Here is an 18,718-nt window from a genome sequence, read left to right as displayed (position 1 = left end):
CTTTTGTAGAACTTGCTTTTTGTTGCAGTTAATACATAAGGAGGTATAGTTAGTAACTGTCTCACTCCATTCTTCTTACAGAGAAGATCTGTAGTTAGTAATCTGTTAACTAGAGATAAGTTATTTGTCTTACCCAGAAGAGCAAATAAGTGTCAGGTTAAGAAGGGGTAACAGGCCAACTACTCTCCTTTTCCTCTAAAGACTTTAGTCTCCCTCAGTTCAGTTTAGGCGCTCAGTCGTGTCCAACTCTTTGCAACCCCATGAATTGCAGCATGCCAGGCCTCCCTGTCCACCACCGACTCATCTCCTTACCCACCTATTAAAAGTAGCTATTTTGCTGCTGACAAAGGATATGGTGAAAGAAAGGATTGTGTGGGAGGTTGGATTCTGAATTCCTGTTCCAATCCTGCGTTCATTCTTTCATTACTCATTGATTCATTCATTCAGTACATAGATTGTGCATTTATTTACTTAAAGAATGTATTGTAAATCTCCAAGGAGCACATTGTCTACTGGGAAGACAGTCCAGGAAACAGTGGGAAGATAATGGGATTAGCACAATGACAGACACAAGACTAGACTGTCTTTGGAGATGGGGGCACCCTAACCCACTAAGGGCTTCTCTGGTGGCTCAAACAGTACAGAATCTGCCTGCAGTGCAAGAGACCCAGATTCGATTCCTGGGTTGGGAAGATCCCCTGAAGAAGAAAATGGCAGCCCACTCCAGTAGTCTTGCCTGGAGAATTCCACAGACAGGGGAACCGTATGGGTTACAGTCCTTGGGGTCGCAGAGTCAGACACAACTGAGTGACTGACACTAACCCACTACAGAGGAATGGGAAATGCTTCCTAGATGTAGGTGTTGACTCTGCAGGAAGGTGGAAGATGGGAAAGCATTCCAAAGCACAGAAAGAAACATATACAGAAGGATGTCGAAGATTGCAGTGTACTGAGAGAGTGCAAATATGCCAGCATATTAAGAGACATTACAGACTTTACAGAAAAGTCAAGACATTTCTGATATTTTAGGGTGGGGACCCAGCTTTAGCCTATTGCCACAAGTTAGTTTATCCAGTTACCCTGAAGTGATGTGTCTGTCTGGTAAACATCAGGCTTCACCACCTGTCACATATCCTAATTGGCTAATTGACAAACACCATTAGGAGGCTGTAAGGACTCCCTTGGTGATTAAATTGCAGATGCTGCATAGTCACTGCTAATTCTGCTGCACCGTGAGGAGGGCTGGCCCCTCCTGATTCTCTCAGTTATTTAGGAACACTGCCTTCCCGTCTTCTCTAAAAGTCTGCTGCCCAGAAAAACAAGTGTTCTGGGTAACTCACCTTCCTTCAACACCAAAGGGAAAGGGTAACAATGAATGCCTGCTATGTGTTGTATTTTTGCTCTTTTTTAGCCCCTCACACAATAGCATGTCTTAGCATTTATTTTTCCCCATCTACAGGATAGGGAAGGGCTTCCTAGGTGGCTCAGTGGTAAAGAACCCTCCTGCCAATGAAGAAGATTCAATCCCTGGGTCAGGAAGATCCCCTGGAGGAGGAAATGACAATCCAGTCTAGAATTCTTGCCTGGAGAATCCCCATGAATAAAGGGCCCTGGCAGGCTACAGTCTATGGGGCTGCAAAAGAGTCAGACATGGCTGAGTGATTAAACAACAGGATAGAGAAATAGCAAGTGTAGAAGAGAGTTGTTTTTCCTTCTGGAGTGAAGCAGTCTCTTCAAAGGAAGATTCCTTGGCAGCCCAGCAATGCAAAAGGCTTGTCTCCCCATCCCTCCTATACTGAAAGCAGTCAGCAAAGATCATGACGGTAAATTGGCTATGCAAGTTGTTATAGCTGACGTTTTTAAAAGTGTGCTGAAAATAGATCTCTCTTTAAAGGCATCATGCACTTAGCACCGTGAGTGGCAGTGGCTGGGCTGGTTGGAACATTTGTGTGGCAGTGTGTGAACGGAGAGACCGCAGATCACAGACTATGCTAGACCCGCTTGACCTAGCAAATGGGCTGCTTCTTTTCTCCTTCACTTTACTCATTTCCCTCTATAGTGGCACTAAGCGCATTTCCCATGTGGCTTCACTCTTCTTCCAAATTGGTGCCAAACAAAATAAGGTGCTCAGAACTAGATGGTGTCCTGGGCATTATACGACACCCAAAATGAGCTTGTGACGTGAAAATGTGGCAGAGGAGCCTGCAGCCTGACGGTATGGAATTGTGGGAATGGTGGATGCTCCCATCTCAGGCACCTTTGTGTGTGTGAATTCAGTGACCCTGATAGTCCATTCAACGTTTGCTGCTAAACCCACACTCCAGTTTCGAAACACTTAAAAGGAGAAATGGTGATTAGAAGAGTCACTTTACTCAGAGCAGAGACTGGTTAATTGTATTTGTGTCTTGATTGTGGGCACCCTTTGAACGAAGATTACCTGACACCATGAAAAAGCAAGTGCCTTGTTGATTGAATTGAATTATCTTCCCGTTGGGGTGCTTGGACTGTAGCCCGCCAGGCTCCTCTGTCCATGGGATTTCCCCAGGCAAGAATACTGGAGTCCATTGCCATTTCCTTCTCCAGGGGATCTTCCCGACCCAGGAATCGAACCTGCATCTCCTACATTGACAGGCAGATTCTTTACCTCTGAGCCACCAGGGAAGCCCAGGGTGCTATTAGCCTGGACTAAACCTTCATAGAAGTAGGAAAAGGTACTCTTTGGGGGGTGGTATGGAGATGGGGCCAGAGAAAGAGAAAAACATCCCTTCCTCAAGTTGAAAATAACCCAAAGTCAGACTGCATGCATGGCTTGCCGAGCGGAATGAAGGCTGATTCTCATTGAGCCCCTTGGGTGGACTTTTCTCCACTGACCTAGTGGAGAAATTTCTAAGGGGGTGCAGAGACCAGAGTAAAGAGGCTGGGTAGGGTCAATAGCACCCCATTCTGAAAACACGTGGTGTTATTTTCCAGTTGCCATCTTTCTCGGGGCTGTGTGCCTCTTGGTGAAAGCTGTCTCCATGAGAACAAGTTGTGGATCTGTCTGTCCAAGCCAGTACCTTCAAACTCTTACTGTCACTAGAAGCTGCATCAAGAGGATAGGAATGAATGGGCCAGTATCCATCCCCATTCCTGGGGAGAACAGGAGAACACAAAGGCCACACCATCTCCTGATGATGGGTTACTAGCATCATCCTCATACAAAAAGAATAAAGTGTGGGCTTAATCTTCCAATTTCTTGAGTTTCAACAGACTCTTTATCATCTGCCCCTCATTTTCCACCCAGTCCTCCTTGCCAATCCCGTGTCTTCCTTCAGACCTTCCAAAAATGCTGAGCTCAGGTGAGAGGCTACATTTTTTTTTTTTAATTTCACACCATCTACTGTGTCCAAGGGTCTGCCATCTCCTAACAAGTCTTCTGTCCTTCATTCCTGAACCCCAAAGACTAGTTATCCTTCCTGACACTTGAGAATAAACACAGAACACAGCCTCACTTCCCCTTTCGGCCCTGTGGTTGGAGGAGGACGTTGGAGCTGGAGTGATGATTTGATACTTAGACTGGGGGGGAGGGACAGTGAGGGCGTCACAGGGAAGTGATGCTGGTGTCTCTCAGACTTTTTTGGCTAAGACGTTATCCAAAATACATCTTACCTCACAACTCAGTACACACATACACTCACACTTATATATTGGGTTGGCCAAAAAGTTCATTTGGGTTTTTCTGTAAGATCTGATGTAAAAATTCAACAAACTTTTTGGTCACCCTAATACGTATTGAATAAATGAATCCAAAAATTGACTTGTTTTGTTTCTTTTCAAATGCTGTCATATTAAGCTGATTTCAAGACTTATATTAGAGACTATAGCCTTAGAGAAAAATTTGGCATGTGAACCTCTGATGACATTTACCATCATCACATGGGGTGCCTGTTAAAATGTGGGTTCCTAAGCCCAACCCAGACTTACCTGGTCAGCATTTTCTGGGAGTTGAGGCAAAAAAACAACATTTTAACAACCCCTTAGTGGAATCTTTTGCACCTGAAGCTTGGGAATCACTCCTGTAGGTTTTGCTAGCAGGAGGTGGTTATTTTGTGTCAGGGAGATCGAAGGCAACAGCTGAGTGGCTGAGCAAAGAGGAAATGAGTTTGCATTGTTACCCCTGGAGCTTCTAAATTTTATCTTTAAAATTAATTCTGCTTTGTATCACTATTTTAGCTTATCATAGATTTTTTTTCTCTTTGCAGATAAGGAGCTTGTGGTCTTAGCTGCATTTCATTGATAACCCCTCTTTTCCTTCTGAAGCTTAAATATTCTTTAGTGTCTGCTTAATATATTTCTGAGATAAATTCTAGCTTCACTTCTCTTTGCATATTTTAAGGCAAAAATCTTTTTTCTATAGATTCACATTCAGAGCATTTGGATTTAAAAAAAAATCATTTCCTTTTGTCCTGTCATTTGTGTTTTTCAATAAGATTGTATTCCTTTATTGTAAGCAACTGTTTTGTTTTTTACAGAAAGTTTTTAAAAATTATTTTCCAGAATCTTCTGCTATTTATAGCTGCGGATGGCTCGACTCTTGAACATTTGAGTCACTCACAAGGAACCCCTTTATTCTTATAGCTACATTTGCTGCCATCAGCTTTTCTCTCAGCCAAGTTCACTTTGCAATTTCAATATATTGGAGTGTTTTGAGAGTGTACTTTTGTTCTTCTTTATATCATAAAGTTGTTTTACTTCTTGGAAGTAGTGTCATTTTGGGTGTTTAGTGCCCACGTCTTTTCCAATATTCTCAAGTCAGGCTGAACCCTAGGAGGAAATATGAAATGGAAATACATATCTTATTTTCAATGTGACTCTTCACCAAATATTTGCAGTTGGTACTCAAGATTAAATGAACTGTCAGGCCAAGGTTTGGCCACAACCTGCCAGTCATGAGTCACGTCACTTTTCTGAACCTCAGTTTGCTCACTTACCAAGAAAGAGACTGGATCACTCATTATCATGAGAGAGTTCACAAATAGCGTTTCCCAGGTGAAGTCACCTTCAGTCTTATCTCAACTCTGCAGTGACAGAAACCCAGGAAATGAGAGCTCCTCAGAATCCTAGCCTTAAGGATGATTCAGGCAGCCGTTTTAGAGTCTCCACAGATGGAGTTGTACACTGGAATAACACCCTCTTTACAAAGAGAAATGGATGTGTATCACGTCAGTGTGACAAGCATATTCTCTCCCTGAAAAAAACCAGGGGCAGCTAACAATCAATGTGGAATTGTAGAATAAGGGTTGGAATTTAGGTTGTACATTTTATGTGAGCAATGACATCCAGCCCTGACAGCCCTTAAAATGGATTTTTTCCATCAGCTTCCCTTGTCTGTAATTCTAAGACATATTTCTCAAAAATGTAAAAAACAAAATTATATACAAATGATTGGCTCGTGTGGAAAAAAAAAAAAAAAAGTTTTTTAGCTCAGGATAAAACAGTGGGATAAAAACATTTGTGCAAAGGGAAGATAAAGAAAATAATATATATGTATCAGTCCAAGGAGGGGGAGAAAAAGAATGTCAGAATGAGATTTCCTAGTTAAAATGAAAGCTGCTCAATGACTTACAGTGAAATACAAGCAAAGCCTTTGAGCTTATCTCCTCTAAGGGACAGAGCTCTATTTGCATCCTATCTCTTCTCGTCAAGTTGCCGTCCTCTTTTACAGAGGCTGAGCTCTGAGCCATAGAAATGCTAAGTTAAACAGAGGTGCGGTACCTTAGACTCAGATGACCCTTAGGCGGGCTTGTTAGGCAGTGTTCCAGTGTGCCTGATTTCCCAGTCTTTGATCCCTCATTTCTGTCAAGGACCCACCACCATCCCTCTTCCGAAATGCTAATAACTTCCCTTAAGTCTAGCCCTGGCCTGGGGATCATTCTTCCTCTTCCGATGGCTTTGCTTGTCTCTGTGGTGATCAAATGCGTTTATTAATAGATTGTATTCTGTTATCTACGGAATGTTCACTTACAAATGAGGAGACTCCCTGAGGGTCACTGTGTTTCTCTCCAGGTCCTTGGATAGAAGCCTGCTGGAGCTCTCCGTCCAGCATCCTTCTGCTCCACTGCATGTCTATTGAGGTCCGGCAGGGCTGCAGTGAGGATCACACGATAGTGGTTTAGCCTAGAGCTGCTCTCTTTCTTCCCCTTAGATGAAGCACAAAGTTCGTTCTTTTTCGAGGACCTTTGTAGTGGCAAACCACAGCCTTCCTCGGAATGAGGAAATCACACCAGCACTGTTAGTGCTCAGTGCAGGGAAAGTTTGGTAGGTTGTAACTTGGCCAACAAAGGTCCATCTACTCGAAGCTATGGTTTTTCCAGGAGTCATGTATGGATGTGAGTTCAGTTCAGTTCAGTTGCTCAGTAGTGTCCGACTCTTTGCGACCCCATGAACCGCAGAACACCAGGCCTTCCTGTCCATCACCAACTTCCAGAGTTTACCCAAACTCATGTCCACCAAATCGGTGATGCCATCCAGCCATCTCATCCTCTGTCGTCCCCTTCTCCTCCTGCCTTCAATCTTTCCCAGCATCAGGGTCTTTTCAAATGAGTCAGCTCTTCGCATGAGGTGGCCAAAGTATTGGAGTTTCAGCTTCAACATCAGTCCTTCCAATGTATACCCAGGACTGATCTCCTTTAGAATGGACTGGTTGGATCTCCTTGCAGTCCAAGGGACTCTCAAGAGTCTTCCCCAACACCACGGTTCAAAAGCATCAATTCTTCGGCGCTCAGCTTTCTTTATAGTCCAACTCTCACATCCATACATGACTACTGGAAAAACCATAGCCTTGACTAGATGGGTCTTTGCCAACAAAGTAATGTCTCTGCTTTTTAACATGCTGTCTAGGTTGGTCATAATTTTCCTTCCAAGGAGTAAGCGTCTTCTAATTTCATGGCTGCAGTCACCATCTGCAGTGATTTTGGAACCCCAAAAAATAAAGTCTGTCACTGTTTCCCCATCTATTTCCCATGAAGTGATGGGACCGGATGCCATGATCTTTGTTTTCTGAATGTTGAGTTTTAAGCCAACTTTTTCACTCTCCTATTTCACCTTCATCAAGAGGCTCTTAAGTTCTTCTTCAATTTCTGCCATAAGGGTGGTGTCATCTGCATATCTGAGGTTATTGAGATTTCTCCTGGCAATCTTGATTCCAGCCTGTGCTTCTTCCAGCCCAGCGTTTCTCATGATGTACTCAGCATATAAGTTAAATAAGCAGGGTGACAATACACAGCCTTGACGTACTCCTTTTCCTATTTGGAACCAGTCTGTTGTTCCATGTCCAGTTCTAACCGTTCCTTCCTGACCTACATACAGGTTTCTCAAGAGGCAGGTCAGGTAACTGGCATTCCCATCTCTTGAAGAATTTTCCATAGTTTATTGTGATCCACACAGTCAAAGGCTTTGGCATAGTCAATAAAGCAGAAATAGATGTTTTTCTGGAATTCTCTTGCTTTTTCTATGATCCAGCAGATGTTGGCAATTTGATCTCTGGTTCCTCTGCCTTTTCTAAAACCAGCTTGAACATCTGGAAGTTCATGGTTCACATATTGCTGAAGCCTGGCTTGGAGAATTTTGAGCATTACTTTACTAGCGTGTGAGATGAGTGCAACTGTGCAGTAGTTTGAGCATTCTTTGGCATTGACTTTCTTTGGGATTGGAGTGAAAACTGACCTTTTCCAGTCCTGTGGCCACTGCTGAGAGTTGGACTATAAAGAAAGCTGAGTGCTGAAGAATTGATGCTTTTGAACCATGGTGTTGGAGAATACTCTTGAGGGTCCCTTGGACTGCAAGGATATCCAACCAGTCCATCCTAAAGGAAATCAGTCCTGAATATTCACTGGAAGCACTGATGCTGAAGCTGAAACTCCAATACTTTGGCCACCTGATGCGAAGAGCTGACTCATTGGAAAAGACCCAGATGCTGGGAAAGATTGAAGGCAGGAGAAGAAGGGCATGACAGAGGATGAGATGGTTGGATGGCATTACCAACTCAATGGACATAAGTTTGAGTAGACTCTGGGAGTTGGTGACAGACAAGGGAAGCCTGGTGTGCTGCAGTCCATGGGGTCTCAAACAGTGGGACACGACTGAGCGACTGAGCTGAACTGAATGAGTTGCTTTTTAGATGCACTTAAGGATGGGGGTTGATTGCCAGTGGAGCCAGCCCTGTGATTAGAAGTTTGGAGGTTTCAGTCCCACCACCGACCTCCAGGGAGGGTTTGCAGGTGAAATCAATCACCAATGGCCAGTGGCTTAAACAGTCATTCCTCTGTAGTGAAGCTTCTGTAAAGCCCCCAAAAGGATGGGTCTCCAGGAGCTTCCAGGTTGGTAACCACATGGGATGCGGGGACAGGGTTGGGGAGGGTTGCGATCAGAGCCTGAAGGGAACATAGAGGTTTCGCAACCTTTCCACAAAACCTTCCCCAAAGTATCTCTTCCATCTGGTGTTCCTGAATTACATCATTTTATAATAAACTGGTGATCTGGTAAGTTTTGTGAGCCACTCTGATAAATTACTCAAACCCAAGAAGGAGGCTGCTGGAACCTCTGAGATACAGCCAGTTGGGCAAAGGTATGAGTGACGACCTGGGTCTGAAGACCATTGTCTGAAATGGTGGGGTAGGGGTCGGGTAATGTTGTAGGATGGAACCCTTAACCTGTGGGATCTGACATGGCCTCCATGTGGATAATTTCAGAATTAAGTTGAACTGTAGGACACCCATCTAATGTTGCAGAGTTGTTTGGTGGTGTGGGGAACCCCCTACCCTCAACATACACAACGACATTTTGCCCACATGGGTCTGTAGGTTATGGAGGTTGGTGAGCTGCTGGTGGAACTGGGAACTTGAGTTGAGAGCTGGAGGGGAGCCAAGCCAGAGTGCACCTAGGAGCCAGAGAGCAGGGGTGAGTGTGGGGAGGGCCAGCAGACCATCCTGAGTTGACAGGCTGGAACGGTCTTTGGTCAAGCTTGGCTGACTTGGTGCTGGCTGGGCAAGTGGGAAGGCCCAGGCGCAGAGCTGATGGTAACCAGCTGGAAAATCCATACTTTATTATTTTCTTCCAGCCCCACTGGTAGTATAGGATTGTCCTCAAAGTCGATTCATGCCTTGAATTGTCAAGTTTAAAGGAACAGGGTTACCCCAGTGGTGTCTGGAAGAATAAACTCAAGTACCCGGTGGTTTGTGGGCAAACTGGAACCGTCTCTGATAAGCAGGTATTGGTTTGGTCCTTAAGGGCCATCAAGCAAAGGGCTGACCACAGGGAGGCTGGCTGCCAGGGCATAGGGACTGCTTCTGGGGTGGCTATCACTCACCATGACATGGTCAAGACACTAGACACACTTGCCCTTAAAATCCAAGTGCAGAGACCTGGCTCTGCTGCTAAGGCTTTTCACGGGACTCAAAACGGAAAACACAAGGACTACGTTTCTTTGCCTCAAGGACATTATTCAGACTTGTGGATGAACTTGCTTAGAAATACCAATGAAAGCTCAACTTGAATTATGGTGAAGTCCTGCACCTCCTTTTAAGGCTTCTGTTCTCAGGAGGGATAGAGGCAGTTGCAGCATGTGTTAACAAGTGGTTACAATTACAGTGAGTTTTGTAGAACTGTATCCTTACCCAGAGTGTTGTTTCAAGAGGCTAGTTGGCCCTTTTGGAACAGAAAAATCTAGCTTTGTGTTCATAATCCAGATTCCCCCAAGGTAGCCTGGCACAGAATAGAGACCTTACAAGAAAAATCTTGATTTTCTTGGGTGAGGGTGGAGCACGAAGAGCTGGAGCGGAAAGAGCTGGAGCAGCTGGGAGCAGTTTGCACAGATGCTGGGGGAAAACACAGAAGAGCTCTGATGAAAAGAAATACAGCAGATGTGATAAACTATTCATCTTTAGTTTGTTGGGCCGTTGGAAATGGATAAAAACTGCCTGACCAGCTAGGAGAGTAAGGAAAAAAAAAAAAAATCATGATTCAGTGGAAGGAACACAGCAGATGAGGTCAGATACTCTAATACTGAAATCCTCAGGCTTACTGTATTCCACCTGGACAAGTCCATTCGTCAAGTTCAAAGGTCAGTGTCCTCGTTAGTGGGAAAGGCATGCTTCTGCCACACAGAGTTGCTGGGAGATCAAAGCAATCATATACCGGAAAGTGCCTGGTTAAGGGGTTTATCTGTGGGGGGCGGGAAATGCAACTCAAACCTTGGAATTCTTAGAATTATTTTTGGACAGGAAATACATCAGAGGTAAGCACTACCCGTCTGCAGCTAAGCAGGAGAGCAGCAGCCACATGGCACAATTTATTGCAGCTGATTTTGAGACCAGCCAGCAGTGTGTCCTATTTGTGTGAAATTATTGATTCCTGGAGTCTTACCTCTGTATCATTTTAAAGCTTCATTTTGTTGTTTTGCTACTTCTAAGAGAATCATAGAACTGGCTATTAAAATTCAGTCTCCTCTAACCTTAGGAAATCTTTCTAGAGAAACAGATTACTTTCAGATTTAAACCATATATTAGTCTCTCATCCTGAGGAGTTTGCCATAGAGATACATCAAGTCTAAGGTTCCGGAGAGCCAAGCCTCTTAGCCAGAAACTGTGGCTTTACAGTTAATGAGCTAATCTGCTAACCTGGCACTAGTCGGCATCCATCTCTACCGTTGTGGTTAGTGTATCCCCACTGCCTGGTGTTGGCAGTGTTTCGTGACACTTACCCTTTTACCCCTTCTGGGTTCAATAACTGTGGAGCAAACACCTGAGATTCACAGGCCAGTTGAGCAATGAAGAACTTTACTATTATTCTAGGTCTGCAACAAATGTTCCCCCTTGCAGGGATTCCAGTTCACTGTGTTGAGAAACATGTCTCAGAGCTAAGACAGAAGTGGGCTTCCTAATGTCCACTGCAAACATAGGCTTTGTGATTCATATTCAGATATGACTGAAGAGTGTGGCGAGGCTTGCGGAGAAAATGCCAGCCCACATAGCAACCAGCCAGAGGGCCCACAGGACTGCTGTCCAAGCCTATGCTTAATTACTAATGCAACAGAGATAACTAAGATGTGCCACCATCCCCCGTAGGTGTGCTGCTTGTCCGGGGAGAGAACATGACTCGGAACAAAAGTGGAAAGGGAGAAGAAGGGCGAGAAATCCCAGAGACAGAGCCAAAGAGGGGTGCAAAAGCTGGGACCTGGGGTAGAGACATTTCATACACTAGTAAACAGAGTCCCAAGAGTAACAGACTGTCACCAAGCATGTTAGCTGTTTGTCACCTCCGCCCCCTCCTCCTTTGCACCCATCTCCCCCGATTCCTCCCCTTCCTACCTTCAATGAAAGAACATGAGGACGAAAGGGCCTAGAAATAAACCTGAGTGTTTCCTCCAGTCGAGGCAGGAAGTATCCATGGTGAGTCCATGAGGTGCCTGTGTGCTCAGTGGCTTCAGTCGTGTCGGACTCTGGGCGATCCCATGGACTGTAGCCTACCAGGCTCTTCTGTCCATGGGATTCTCCAGGAAGGAATATTGGAGTGGGTTGCCATGCCCTCCTCCAGGGGATCTTCCCTACAAAGGGATTGAACCCCCATCTCCTGCATTGTAGGTGGATTGTCTATTGCTGAGCCACCAGGAAGCTCGAGTCTATGATCAGTTCAGTTCAGTCGCGGTCGTGGCCGACTCTTTGTGACCCCATAGACTGCAGCACGCCAGGCTTCCCTGTCCATCACCAACTCCCGGAGCTTGCTCAAACTCCATTGTTTGAGTTTGCTCAAACTCAATGGACCTCATGTCCACTGAGTCAGCGATGCCATCCAACCATCTCATCCTCTGTCGTCCCCTTCTCCTCATGGTCTCAATCTTTCCCAGCATCAGGGTCTTTTCCAGTGAGTCAGTTCTTCACAAAACGTGGCCAAAGTAGTGGAGTTTCAGCTTCAGCATCAGTCCTTCCAATGAATATTCAGGACTTATTTCTTTTAGGATTGACTGGTTTGACCTCCTTGCAGTCCAAGGGACTCTTCAAGAGTCTTCTCCAACACCACAGTTCAAAAGCATCAATTCTTTGACACTCAGCTTTCTTTATGGTCCAACTCTCACATCCATACATGATTACTCAGAAAAAAACCATAGATTTGACTATACAAACCTTTGTCAACAAAATAATGTCTCTGCTTTTAAATATCTGTCTAGGTTTGTCATAGCTTTTCTTCCAAGGAGCGTCTTTAAATTTCATGGCTGCAGTCACCATCTGCAGTGATTTTGGAGCCCCCCAAAATAAAGTCTGTCACTGTTTCCATTGTTTCTCCATCTATTTGTCATGAAGTGATGGGATTGGATGCCATGATCTTCGTTTTTTGAATGTTGAGTTTTAAGCCAGCTTTTTCATTCTCTTTCACCTTCATCAAGCGACTCTTTAGTTCTTGTTTGCTTTCTGCCATAAGGGTGGTGTCATCTGCATATCTGAGGTTGTTGATATTTCTCGTGGCAATCGATACCAGCTTGTGCTTCATCCAGCCAGCGTTTCGCATGAGGTACTCTGCATATAAGTTAAATAAGCAGGGTGACAATATACAGCCTTGACGTACTCTTTTCTCAATTTGGAACCAGCCTGTTGTTCCATGCCTGGTGTTCTAACTGTTGCTTCTATTAGTCTGTGATATCTTGTGCCAAAAAGCAGAGAAGTTATCAGAGCAAGTGGGTCATATAATGATATCAACACGACATCAACATGAAGGACTCCACTTGGCCAAAAATGAGGAAACTTGAGCTTGCAAAAGAATGTTGCTGTTGATTGTAACACATTATATATAAAAGGACCCATAGATTCATATCGGAGAAGGCAATGGCACCCCACTCCAGTACTCTTGCCTGGAAAATCCCATGGACGGAGGAGCCTGGTAGGCTGCAATCCATGGGGTCGCTAAGAGTCGGACACAACTGATCGACTTGACTTTCACTTTTCACTTTCATGCATTGGAGAAGGAAATGGCAACCCACTCCAGTGTTCTAGCCTGGAGAATCCCAGGGACAGGGGAGCCTGGTAGGCTACCGTCTATGGGGTCACACAGAGTCAGACACGACTGAAGTGACTTAGCATAGCATAGCATAGCATAGATTCATACTGATAATGTACTTTTAAAAGGTCATTCCCCTCCCCACTGGAAAAAAACCTCCTTGGGACACCACTGGAAATATTTAGTCCACTAATTCCCTATTTTAAAAATGAAAGGAAAGAACTGGCATTCATTTTGCCTTTCTTGTACAAACTGTATGATCTACTCCACAAACTTGGTAGAAAAAGTAGCATCCAGTTTGCTTTTTAATCTACTCACACAAGTCCCACAGCCTTATTAGCAAGAAGTCCTGCATCTCAAGTTGGAGAACCCTACATTCCACCCTGGAGCTTCCCAGATGGTGCTCATAGTAAAGAACCCGCCTACCAATGCAGGAGACATAAGAGACGCAGGTTCAATCCCTGAATGGGGAAGATCCACTGGAGGAGGGCATGGCAACCCACTCCAGTATTCTTGCCTGGAGAATCCCGTGGTCAGAGGAGCCTGGTGGGCTACGGTCCATGAGGGTGCAAAGAGTCAGACATGAGTGAAGCGATTTAGCACACACATCCCACCCTACTCCCTGTGCAAAACTGGGGCTTCCTCATCTCAAAGGGACGGCAGACAGACCTGGCTCCAATGTCATAGGTGCTCTCCCTCTCATGACCACATGATGTCACTGTGGAGCTTTGTCCTGCCCAGTCCCAGCCACCCTGCAGCTTTGTGCCTTGCTCATTTCCAGCATGGCCCTGGGGCCATGGAGGCAGGGCGCGACCTGACCCTCAGAATTAAATCCCTCTCCATTCACACACACAGCACATCATGGCCAGTTCTGACTAGTTTCCAAACTCAACCACATGGTATGTCAGAACCAGTCACTTCATCTATTCAACAAAATACTAGCTCTACAATGTAGCAGGTACCATTTAAGGAGTTTGGGATATATCAGTAAACAAAACAAGGATCCTTGGCCCCCTCAAGGAACTTGCAGGGTGAACATCTCCCATATCTCCCCTCAGGCCTTTATCTGAGCCCAGGTTACCAACAAAAACATATCCTCCCCTCCTGATGACTTTGGCTTTGGGTGAGGGGATGTTCTCTCATTCATGGATCATTCTCTCCCCATGGATCATCTGACCCACTCCTGTATTCTTGCCTGGGTAATGGCACACACAGAGAAGCCTCATGGACTACAGTCCTTGGGGTCACAAGAGTCAGGACACGACTTGGCAACTGAGCACGCGTGCATCATTAAGGTACGTGTCAAATGTGGGGACTGGACTTTGCTAATACACGCACCTCTTTATAGTCAGGTAGGATTTTCTGATTGTATAAGTGAGTGCCACAAAAGTGATCCTTCCACTAATATCAGGTCTTAAAACTTCACATACACTACTTCAGTTAAAATTGTGTTTCTTACCCATCTAGCACATCGTAAAGTCCAGGTGAACCTACAATGTGCTGGGTACTATTTGAAGGGCTGAGGATATAGCAGTGAAAAAAAGACATAGCAATAAAGCACACCCATCATGAGTTTACCGTCCAGTGATGATATCTGACTTGACCCTAACAATCCTGCAAGATGGGTAAGAAACACAATTTTAAATGAAGTGGTATTAGTCCCCTCATTTCCTTTTCAGAACATGTACTAGCCCCTCTGGTGTGTGAAGTACCATGGAGAGCAAATTTCAGTGTGCTCAGAACTTGGCAGACAGCAGTTCAGAGTGGGGTTCAAGACTTTGCATTTTCACACCATTCTGAGAGATGGCGATGCATCTGTTCAGGACCAACTACCCTTTAACTGGCAAGACAGGGCTGTTTTTCTTTCTCATAAAGCAAAGATGTAACAAAATTCTGGCCCCTTTCCTTCTAGTGTATTGTGGGAAATATGCAGGTGGGGTGAGATGTTGGTATACCCTATTTCATAGGACCTAAGATACCCCTGCCTATAAAACATGGCCTGATTTCAGAGACCTGAAGACATGAAGGAAAAAAAAAAAAACAACCAGTACATCTTAGAATCTATGAAATAAGGCACTTGAGTGGCATTAGAATATAATAGTTGAGTGGCTGGAGTCAGACAGACATGCCCCCACTATTCAGTACCTCTGTGACTGTGGGCGAGCTTGAATTTCCTCACCTCCAACATGGCAGAAACCACCGAGGCTGCCTGGTGATTAGACTTGACCCAGCCAGCTTGATATTTTAGTTCTCTGCCCAGTGACATAAAAATCCACAAATGACCACTTTGCATTTCCTTCAACATTCCATACCTTTCTGAAGTGAAATAACTGGGTATACTCTCCTGCTTGGAGAGTATTAATCTTCACATTTTGCCCTATATAGCTCTAAATTGTTTTACTTCTTTGCAAGAATGTATTTCGGGTATGATGTGTGTTAAAAGAAATATACATTTTAAAATGTGCTCAATCGCTCAGGCGTGCCAAATTCTTTGCAATCCCATAGACTGTAGCCCACCTGACTGTTCTGTTCATGAAATTTTTTCAGACGAGAATCCTGCGGTGGGTTGCCATTTCCTCTTCCAGGGCATTTTAAAATAATCAAGAGTTAAAAAGCAAACCCCAATCATTGCTTGATATGTGCATTGGTTGTTGCAGAGGGTGTGCAGCAAACCTTACTAAAAAAAGCCACATTGTTAAATGAGTGTGACTTGCTGAGCACACTGGCTGGTGTCCAGCACAGTGGGTCTCAGTGGACATGACACATGAATGTGTTTCCCTCTGGAAGGCAACCTCTTCTCTCTCTGCCCACCTCTCACTGCTGTTTCTCAGCACTTGGAACCGTGCTCAGAACATGGAAAGACTCAGTACACATTTGACGAACGTGTGACCCTCAGAGTATCTCTTGTGGGTGGTCAGAAGGAGGCCTGGGGGTTGGGGAAAACTTTAGCTGGTGGCACTGACCTTAATGCAGGGGAAACAGGCTGAGGCCCAGAGCTGAGAAGGGTGAACAGCTGGAATTGCGAAACCAGACCCAAGGAAGGGAGTGAGGGAGCTACTCAAGCCGGGCCCCAGGGGAGGGTGTTCCTTAAAGGAGTCCTTCTAGGTCTTCTAAGACTTCTTAAAGCTCAACATTCAGAAAACGAAGATCATGGCATCCGGTCCCATCACTTCATGGGAAATAGATGGGGAAACAGTGGAAACAGTGTCAGACTCTATTTTTCTGAGCTCCAAAATCACTGCAGATGGTGACTGCAGCCATGAAATTAAAAGATGCTTACTCCTTGGAAGGAAAGTTATGACCAACCTAGATAGCATATTCAAAAGCAGAGACATTACTTTGCCAACAAAGTTCCATCTAGTCAAGGCTATGGTTTTTCCTTTGGTCATGTATGGATGTGAGAATTGGACTGTGAAGAAGGCTGAGCACCGAAGAATTGATGCTTTTGAACTGTGGTGTTGGAGAAGACTCTTGAGAGTCCCTTGGACTGCAAGGAGATCCAACTAGTCCATTCTGAAGGAGATCAGCCCTGGGATTTCTTTGGAAGGAATGATGCTAAAGCTGAAACTCCAGTACTTTGGCCACCTCATGCAAAGAGTTGACTCATTGGAAAAGACTCTGATGCTGGGAGGGATTGGGGGCAAGAGGAGAAGGGGACGACAGAGGATGAGATGGCTGGATGGCATCACTGACTGGATGGACGTGAGTCTCAGTGAACTCCGGGATTTGGTGATGGACAGGGAGGCCTGGCATGCTGTGATTCATGGGGTCGCAAAGAGTCAGACATGACTGAGCAACTGATCTGATCTGATCTGATCTGATATTGTACTGGTGTTTTTCTGACTTACTTCACTCTGTATAATAGGCTCCAGTTTCATCCACCTCATTAGAACTGATTCAAATGTATTCTTTTTAATGGCTGAGTAATACTCCATTGTGTATATGTACCACAGCTTTCTTATCCATTCGTCTGCTGATGGACATCTAGGTTGCTTCCCTGTCCTGGCTGTTGTAAACAGCGCTGCGATGAACATTGGGGTACACGTGTCTCTTTCAATTCTGGTTTCCTCGGTGTGTATGCCCAGCAGTGGGATTGCTGGGTCATATGGCAGTTCTAGTTTTCAGTTTTTTAAGGAATCTCCACACTGTTCTCCATAGTGGCTGTACTAGTTTGCATTCCCACCAACAGTGTAAGAGGGTTCCTTTTTCTCTGCACCCTCTCTAGCATTTATGGTTTGTAGACTTTTGGATCGCAGCCATTCTGACTGGCATGAGATGGTACCTCATTGTGGTTTTGATTTGCATTTCTCTGATAATGAGTGATGTTGAGCATCTTTTCATGTGTTTGCTAGCCATCTGTATGTCTTCTTTGGAGAAATGTCTGTTTAGTTCTTTGACCCATTTTTTGATTGGGTCATTTATTTTTCTGGAATTGAGCTGCATGAGCTGCTTGTATATTTTTGAGATTAATTCTTTGTCAGTTGCTTCATTTGCTATTATTTTCTCCCATTTTGAAGGCTGTCTTTTCACCTTGCTTATAGTTTCCTTCGTTGTGCAAAAGCTTTTAAGTTTTATTAGGTCCCATTTGTTTATTTTTGCTTTTATTTCCATTACTCTGGAAGGTGGGTCATAGAGGATCCTGCTGTGATTTATGTTAGAGAGTGTTTTGCCTATGTTTTCCTCCCAAGCTTGTTTTAACTATTTTTGGTCTTTTGTGTTTCCGTACAAATTAAAATTTTTTTCTTCTAGTTCTGTGAAAAATGCCATTGGTAATTTGATAAGAATCGTATTAAATTGGTAGATTGCCTTGGGTACTGTGATCATTTTCACAATATTGATTCCTCCAAGCCAAGAACATGGTATATCTTTTCATCTATTTGTGTCCTCCTCAGTTTCTTTGATCAGTGTCTTGTAGTTTTCAGAGTACAGATTTTTTGCCTCCTTGGGTAAGTTTATTCTTAGGTATTTTATTCCTTTTTGATGTGATGGTAAATGGGATTGTTTCCTTAATATCTCTTTCTGATAGTTCATTGTTAGTATACAAAAATAAAACAGATTTCCGAATGTTAATTTTGAATCCTGCAATTTTATCAAAGTCATTGATGAGCTCTTGTACTTTTCTAATGCCATTTTTAGGATTTTTCTATGTATATCACATGCAAACAGTGAGTTTTACTTTTTCCTTTCCAATTGGGAGTCCCTTTGTTTTTCTTCTCTGATTGCTAGGACTTCCAAAACTATGTTGAATAAAAGTGGCAAGAGTAGTCATCCTTGTTTTGTTCCCGTTCTCAGAGGGAATGCTGTTAGCTTTTCACCATTGAATATGTTAGCCGTGGGTTTGTCATATATTGCTTTTATTATGTTGAGGTAGGGTCCATCTATGCCCATTTTCTGAAGACTTTTAAAATCATAAATGGATGTTGAATTTTATTTCTTTTTTAAGTTTTTTCTTTGAACGTTGAATTTTTATCAAAAGTGTTTCTGTGCCTGCTGAGATAATCATATGCTTTTTATCCTTTGTTAATGTAATGTCACACTGATTGATTTGTGGATACTGAAAAATCCTTCCATCCCTGGGATAAATCCCACTTGATCATGGTGTATGATCCTTTTAGTGTATTGAGTTTGCCAATACTTTGTTGATAATTTTTTGCATCTATGTTCACCAGTGATATCTGCCTGTATTTTTCTT

General features: G+C 44.0%; 1 protein-coding gene across 1 annotated transcript in view; it reads left to right on the top strand.

Annotated features, from left to right (window-relative positions):
• Positions 1 to 18,718, top strand: part of GRIP1 (glutamate receptor interacting protein 1) — a 752,861-nt gene that overhangs the window by 728,803 nt on the left and 5,340 nt on the right. The window lies entirely within an intron of this gene.

This window comes from Bos mutus, chromosome 5 (assembly GCF_027580195.1).
Source record: "Bos mutus isolate GX-2022 chromosome 5, NWIPB_WYAK_1.1, whole genome shotgun sequence".
Classification (NCBI taxonomy): Eukaryota; Metazoa; Chordata; class Mammalia; order Artiodactyla; family Bovidae; genus Bos; species Bos mutus.
This window is presented reverse-complemented; position numbering and strand designations above follow the sequence as displayed.